Source organism: Rattus norvegicus, chromosome 14, assembly GCF_021556685.1.
Source record: "Rattus norvegicus strain SHRSP/BbbUtx chromosome 14, alternate assembly SHRSP_T2T, whole genome shotgun sequence".
In the NCBI taxonomy this organism is placed as follows: domain Eukaryota; kingdom Metazoa; phylum Chordata; class Mammalia; order Rodentia; family Muridae; genus Rattus; species Rattus norvegicus.
Genome location: NC_141547.1, coordinates 91,546,013 through 91,554,670, shown reverse-complemented (window position 1 = coordinate 91,554,670; position 8,658 = coordinate 91,546,013).

Here is an 8,658-nt window from a genome sequence, read left to right as displayed (position 1 = left end):
TAGCAAGCACAAGGCCCTGGGTTCGGTCCCCAGCTCCGAAAAAAAAGAAAAAAGAAAAAAAAAGAAAAAGAAAAAAAGAGAAGAGGGATTTATTTAGTTTAATTTAATACTTGAAGGATTCACCATGGCTCAGTTTCTTAAAGACTTATTTATTTATCATATATAAGTACACTGTAGCTATCTTCAGACACACCAGAAGAGGGCATCAGATCTCATTACAGATGGTTGTGAGCCACCATGTGGTTTCTGGGATTTGAACTCAGGACCTCTGGAAGAGCAGTCAGTGCTCTTACCACTGAGCCATTTTTCCAACCCCATGGCTCAGTTTCTTAATTAGGGTTTTATTGCTGTGAAGGGATATCATAAGCAGGTCAAACTCTAAAGGAATGCATTTAATTTGAGACTGGCTTACAGTTTCAGATGTTTAGTCTGTTATCATCATGGCAGGAATCATGGCAGTGTGTGGGCAGATATAGTACCAGAGGAGTGTGAGAGTTCTACATCTTGATCCACAGGCAGTAAAAATAGACTATATGCCACACTGGGCATAGCATGAGCATGGGGGACCTGAAAGCCCACCTCAACAGTAACACATTTCTTCCAACATGGTCACATCTACTCTAACAAGGCCACATTGCCTAATAGTGCCACTCCCTTTGGGCCTATATTCAAATACATCTAGTCTATGGGAACTATACCTATTCAAACCACTACACTCAGTTTCAGAAGTATGGGTCCATGTTTATGGGTCCACAATGAGACAATCATAGCAAGAGGACAAGTCAGACAAAAAAGGGGAAGGGATTGGATAAGGTAGGTTTTTCCAGGGAACTCTTTCATAGTAAAATGTTAGGAAACCATCAAGGGATTAATCAGAGTCCTCATGAACCCATTGTTTCCCCAAAGTCACCCTGAATACTGTTTATACCAGGAACCAGACCTTTAAAACATAAGGAGTCTTTGGAAGAACGCTTCAAATCAAACTGTAAAACAGTATGAGTTTACTGACTAGCTGCTAAAATCTTTAGGACTTTCTCTAGGAACAAACAAGTATTCTTTCCTCTTTAAGGAGACTTGATTCCAAGACACTCATGGAAAGTAGAAAACTACATGCAGACAATTTCAGAATGTTCGGGAGTCTCATGAGACAATGACACATACATGTCTGGAAGAGAATGTCCAAGTGCGTGCTGTGTACTTGCCTAAGGAGATTGTAGAGTTGTTTTTCAAAATACCAAGGCAGGCAGACATAGAACAGGCATGCCTGAAAGACATCTCCTGTATATTCCACTTTTGCTAACATAATTGCTTTGCAGGAATGTTTAACTTTGTAAATGCCTTCACGTTAAGGAGGTAGAACAATTGTTAGAGACCAGACGAGGCCTGTCTCGGAAGGTAAATACACACTGGAGGTTGTAATCATCTGGTAGACAGTCTTCATCAGAAGGCCATCACTGTGCTGGATAAAGAGAATGTCCAGCTATGTGGTAGTTGATGACTTTGCATCATACCTTGTCTTTAATCCCAGGGATACAATAGATATGGAGAGTTGATCCTCAGTGCCTGTCCACTAACATGCCTTTCTTGGAATAGTTGGTCTGCTATTAAAAACATAGTGTAGATTAGATAGCTTATGAACAACAGGCATTTGTTACAACTCTAGGGAGTTGGGGATCAAGGCATTGCTAAAACCAGTACTAGATAAGGACCTATTTTCTTGTTTATAGATTGTGTGTCCCACCTGTGTCCTCACATGATAGGGTACCTTTGTTGAAACAGCAGTTGCATTCATGAGAGCTTAAATCCAAAATCTGTCCCACTGGGCAGTAGTTCCAACACATGAATTTTAGAGGGACGTTGACCTTCAGACCATAGCAAAACCATTACAACAAATTTAGTTTAGATTTACACACACCTAGTCATGTATAATATACTGAGACACCAAGGATGAGGATTTTAGTACATTGATTACAAGGAGCACGAACAGCACAATAACATTAAGAATAAAGCATAAATGATACATCAAGCACTGATGAATACAAGAGAAAATAAAGTAAGGACAAAGAATTAGAAAATGTAATTTTAAAAAAAATTAGTAGTAACAGATATCTCTTTAATAAGGTGACTAGAGGAAATAAGTTGTCTGAGAAGAACATTCAGAGTGAGATAGAGAAATAAACTCTGTGGAGCAGAGTGTCTCCACTGTGTCCCATAGGTAGGGAGACTGGTCTCAGATTCTCAAATTACTGCCCTAACTTCCCTAGTGCTGGGGCTACTTGAGATTGCATATCTCAAAGGGAAGGTGAGAGCATGAAGTGGGAACAAGAATACAGACATAGATAAGTCAAAGGTGATATCAAGGACTTGCCTTGAGCCACTTACAAGAGGATTAGATTGGCACGGCCTACAAGCTCCCAGTAGAGAATCCAATCTTGAAACATGTCCCAGGGACCTTTGGATAGACTTTAAGAGTAGGTATTTGTATAAAATCACACCTCAATTTTAGAAAAGAGGTCCCAGCAAGCTTTCTGTGCCTAACACAAAGTAGGCATCACTTGTACATAGGATAAAATAATTGGATTTTAAGTGCAGCTTGATTTTGACAAACACTTGAGTGATGAAGTATTTGCCATTGTTAGTTACTGAAAAAAATAAATTAATTTACTCCTACTTACCAGTCAAATAAGACATCCAATAGAATAATGAAGACCATTGGAGCTCTTCTAATAAAGACAGGGGTCTACTAAGAAAGGTGTATGTGAGAGGCTGAATCTGAGGGCATCAGAATTAGGAAGGCAAATTCACACAAGGAAAGTGAACAGGAAGATTAGAAATCTGATGTGTTCAGAATAAGTGGAAACGGTTGTTCTTTACTTGAATTTGAGCCACTGTTTACTTACCATTTGCTCAAATGATAGGCAAAGTATGTCCTACTATTTCTACAAGAGTTAAGTGCCTGTCTGTAAATTCTATGAGGGCATGGTCAAGCATGTTCCTTCTATCTTTGAGAAATCAAACAAAGAAACTGAAACTGAGTGTCTTAGCTAGGGTTTTGCTGCTGTGAACAGACATTATGACCAAGGCAACATTTAATTGGGGCCGGCTTACAGGTTCAGAGGTTCAGTCCATTATCTCAATGCAGGACCATGGCAGCATCCAGGGCAGGCATGGTTCAGGAGGAGCTGAGAGTTCTACATCTTCACCTAAAGGTTCTTCATCTCCATCTAGAAGACTGGCTTCCAGGCAGCTAGGAAGAGGGTCCTAAAGACCAGGCCCACAGTGACACACTTCCTCCAACAAGGTCACACCTCCTAATAGTGCCACTCCCTGGGCCAAGCATATTCAAACTACCACACAGAGTAAGTATGGTGAAGGTTCCCAATACATTTTGGGGCTCTCAGCACCATGCTTTAATGTGTCACAAAGGACATGTAGAGGAGATAAGAGGAACTAGATTTCCACAGACTCATCCTCTCAGAGGCTAGCCACATGGAGGGAACAAACAAGCACATACAATATATGAAATTGCAAGTTGAATATAACGGAGAAAAGGAACAAATAAATATGGAAATCCCACAACTACAGTATGATTGACTCTTCATGAATAAAGAGAGGAAACTGAATATGCAACACCCTGGGCTATGCACGGTTTTCTGAGATAAGGATGGCAGGCAGCCAGGCCCCTGTGCTCCTAAGATGTAATCCTGCAGCCTCAGGATGCTACAGGCTGGGCCCTGCTCGTGTGTCTCTAATCATTGTGCAGCAGAGACCTCCAGACACCAGCACCTGTGTTTATTTTTGCAGTAGATGGAAAGGGCCAGGTGGTCCTTCACTCACATAGACAACTCCATCCATGTTTTAGTGACCTGGGGGAGATGTCATCTACATGAAGAAGATGAGCAGGGGAGTGCTGTGCATTCCATCAGCACACAAGACCTGAGCCCAGAGAGGAATAAAATACACAGAAATCAAAGACTCCCTAACTGGCAAATTAAACCTCATGTTCTCAGACACTTCAAAGGTCCCAGTGAAAGCATGAAAACAAATCATTTATGTTTGTTTGCTTCTCCCTGGGGACTCAGAAACAGACATTTTCCTTGTCCTCTGGACAGTTGACCTTGATCTGGTCCTCAACTTTAGCTTTGCTCCCCACAAATCCCTCTTTGTCCATACCCAGATCAAATCCTATAACTTGGTGTAGCCTTTCCCAAGATGCCCTCTTGTCCGGAGAAAACTTCTAGCATTCTACAAGGCAGAGATACTTTACACGTGGAGTTTAGTAGTCCCTTTTCGTTTGCAGAGGATGTGTTCAACCTTCAGTGAATGTCTGAATCTGTTATTTCCCTGTATAGTTGTCCCTTGGTTTCTGAGGGCCACTACCTCCATTAGCCAGGGTGCCCTGTAGTTACCCTGCAGGAAGATGTTTAGGTCCCTTCCATAAAACTGCATAACATTTGCATATAAGCCACCCATATCCTGCTTGATACTCTAAATCATCTGTAGTTTACTTACAATACTGAAGACAATGTATAAGTGGCTGTTAAGCTTATTCTTAGAGAATACTGGCATGGCAAGAACAGCCTGTACATGCTTAGTATGGATGAGATTTTTCCAAATATTTTCTAACTATGATTGGCTGAATCTATGGATGCAGAACTTGCAAGAGTAAGCCCTGATTATAGATAGATAGATAGATAGATAGATAGATAGATAGATAGATAGATAGATAGAAATAGAAATATGCATATGTTAAAAGGTTTAATTTATAAATTTGCACCGTAAGAGATTTATGACAACAGTAATTAAATAGTATAATGATATGCCAGAAGAAAGTAATTTAAACCCATGAATTATTTCTATAATGGTCCAAATAATATTTTCTGACTATAGGGGACTGTAGCCTATAGAAACTACAGAAAGCAAAACCAGAGGTGAGGAAACACCACTGTACTTACATTACATTATACACCCCTCAAAATCTGGGTGTGGGCGCTGGAGAGACGGCTCAACAGTTAAAAGCACTGACTGCTCTTCCAGAGGTCTTGAGTTCTATCTCCAGCAACCACATGGTGGCTCACAGCCATCTGTAAAGGGATCCAATGCCCTCTTCTGGTGCGTCTGAAGACAGCGACAGTGTACTCATATACATAACATAAATTAAAAAATATTTTAAAAGATGCCATGTGAGATTAGGACATACTCTGCCCCTGAGCTACATTTCTAGTGCTGGTTATTTCTGCCGTTGAAACATGGAATCTTGCAGAATTAGATAAATGTATCCGATCCATTTCAGGATTTACTTCAGCTCAGTTTTAGTAGCTATCATTCTAAACATATAAGGTAGAAATCAAAACTCGCATTCTTTTATAGTTTGTATATATGAGGGAAACACAGGGGCTGGGGGCCAGCGGGAAGGCTGAGGCCTAGGAGCTCCCTGTTTCCAGATCCTGTAGTGACTCAAATGCCTACAAAGGCTAAGTGCAGAATTAGTGTGGGAACGTAGAAAAGCATGCTTCCTGCACCAGCATACCTCTGTGAGCAAAGCATGAAGTACTCAATGTCAAAGATGAATGGTATTGAGAATTGAAGCCAAGGTCACTTGGCCCCATGACATTTGTTTGTTCAGTGTTCAAACAGAGGAGGGTTGAAGAGATAACTCAGTCAAGTACTTGCCACACAAGTTGAAGACCCGGATTTGATCACAAGCCATGAATTAAAAATAAAAAGCTGGTCTCAGGGCACTCATTTATATTCCTAGCAATTGCTGACAAAACAAGTGGTCCCCAGGAATCACCAGCTACCTCACCTAGAGTGAGCTCCAGGTCAAGAAGTGACCATAGCTCAAAAGCAATGTAGATGTCTCCAAAGGAACAGTATCTGAGATTGGCCTCTTGCCTCCATATGTGAGCCCCTGTAAGTACACACTACACATACACAGACATGTTTAGATAAAATAATAAAAGAGAAAAGGTAAAAGCCATGCATTCAGCAGATGTTCTACAGATACTTTTTACATAAAGATAAAGCTTGAACTTTTTAAGAAAAATATTTTATTTTTAGTTTGAACTCACCCCAATAGAAATGGAAAGGCTGATCCAAACCCATTACCAAAGAAGAGACATGTGTAAAATGACTCATTATAATAAACACCATGAGCGGAAACTGCCTTTTCTTAGTTACACACACACACACACACACACACACACACACACACACAGGGTTGGGGGGGAGGGGGAGAGGGAGAGGGAAAGGGAGAGGAGGAGAGAGAAAATGAAGAAAGAAAAGAATGACCTATATGGTAGGGCTTTAAGTAGACAAAGATAGACATAGCAAAACCCACTGGCATCTAGACATTGCCTGCTGAAGAAGTTGGCCAAGGACATAGTTCTAGTGAGTATAACCTTTGCCTGTGGTAGAGTTCATAGCAATTTGCATATGCCCTCTCTCAATTGCCTTACTATTATCTCAGTTAAGTTCTTATTATCAGCATATCAAGTACAGCCTACTCCAGATTTGATCAAGGAGAATGATTTGCATTAAATGAACTCAGAAGTGCGGCATGTAGAAATTAGACTGTGCTGTGTGTTCGTTGTGATGAGCAGGCATCATCAGAGAAATGGAATGGAGTTTATAGTGAGATCTCTGTTGGCACATGTCATCACAGTTGCATTAGAATAGACCGACAATACCAACTGTTGCTATTTGTACTACAGGAAACTCCACTCGGCGTCGCCACAATCTGTGAAATTTTCTTCAAAGACTGGGTCCAGTAAAGCTGGGATTCTTAGCTTTCGCCACAGAAAAGAAGGACTTCAGTTTAAAGCAAAACTGAAGTATAGTAAGAAAACAGTTCCAATGAGTGTTGAGAAAGATGCTTAATAAAATACAACAAACGAGCTTAGAATGTGGAAGTACATTGCACAAGTTTACAGTCTGATAAAATGGAGACAGATCAAAACAGTTAAAAGGTATTTTTACTCAACAGAGAAGTCAGATCATATGCCTTGACTATAAGCATGGTTCATTGCTATTTGAATATTTTTATGTAAAATATGTCTTTTTTCAAAAAAAAAGATTTATTTATTAGCTATCTTCTGACACACCAGAAGAGGGCATCAGACCTCATTACAGATGGTTGTGAGCCACCATGTGGTTGCTGGGGTTTGAACTCAGGACTTCTGGAAGAGCAGTCAGTGCTCTTAACCACTGAGCCATCTCTCCAGCTCATAAAATATGTCTTAAAAGGAAAGGAAGCTGGTGTCTGCGCAGGCACAGGGTATTTAGCTGTTGTTATATTGGTTGTTCAGTTGTATTTGAAATCCTTGAATATTAGCCAGCAGGAGACTTAAACAAGATCCCAAGATAATGGCTCACTTCCCTTACTATATCCTCTTACATTTTCCTGTGTTTCTGCTCTGTTTCACCAGAAATAAGTAACAGTTCACAACCCACTGGTGGGACTTTAAGTTGACATGTCCACCTCGGGACCCTATCAGAAGTATCCAAAGCTGAGCAGTTGCCTTCCCTAGGACTCTGCGATCCATTTCCTGGATAGAACACTAAGGGGAGCAGTTATCCAATTCTACACACACTAGAATGGACGTAGGGTCTTTATACTAGCAAAACTCGAGGCAAATCATATGTGAGTTGCAGCTTTGCTTGACAAATAAGATAGAACGTTTTCATGCAATGGAATATGCAGAGCCAACAGCTACCCATGCAAGTTCATACCCATAGTCAAAGTTCATAGTCACAAAAAGTCACATAAGGATATTTCCTTTGACAGCAAATACAGGGAAGGGACATTAGACTCCTAAAAATGCCCTCTGTTCTGTATCTTGCCTTTCAGTTTAAGAGCATAGAAATACAGACTTTGGAAGATTAGGAAACTGTGCATCTCGATGACAGCCTTGATAGTAAGCATAGCATATAACAAACATCTGAAGTGAAAGAATTTAATTGGATGTTAAATGGAGTTTCTAGGGAAAATTAAAGTTTTATTACACAAATAAGACCAATTCTTTAGAAAATGGAATATCGGATCCCAAAGAGATGACTCATATAAGTTTCATAAATACTAGAAGACTCTTCCCTCAAAGAAACTGTTTAAAACCTTTTGTCACATACCCTGGGTTCAGACGCATTTTCTAGAATAGTGGGCACTCAATAAATACATTGGTAATTAATAAATAGAATTAATAAACCAGCATTGATCTAATTAAATAACAGGGAGAATAAATTCTTGGAGATTAAAACAGTTTAAACCAGTAGACAAATAAGCAGAAATCATATTTTATCTGCTTGCTCTCTGTTTCATTACATTTATATTTCTTTAATTTTTAATGAGTTTGTATTTGAGGCAGAGTTGAGGCTCCAATTTGTGGCTCCACTGCAACTTGTTTCAATTTGTATAAATCTGATACATTTGGGAAGCTGTCTAAACTTGGTATGAATTCAATTAGGAAACTCTGGATTGGGGCCAAAGTTTCAGGAGTCCCCAAAGAAACAACAGTAACCTGAAACTCCCATAGAAGATAATAAAAAGCTCCCTTTGTCAAACTTCTCCAGCCCAGTGAAACCTGCCTTGCAGGGCAAGTGCAGAAACTGGAGAGTGACCTGAGGATCTGCCAGTTTCAATCTGTTGCAGAAAAGAGCCAC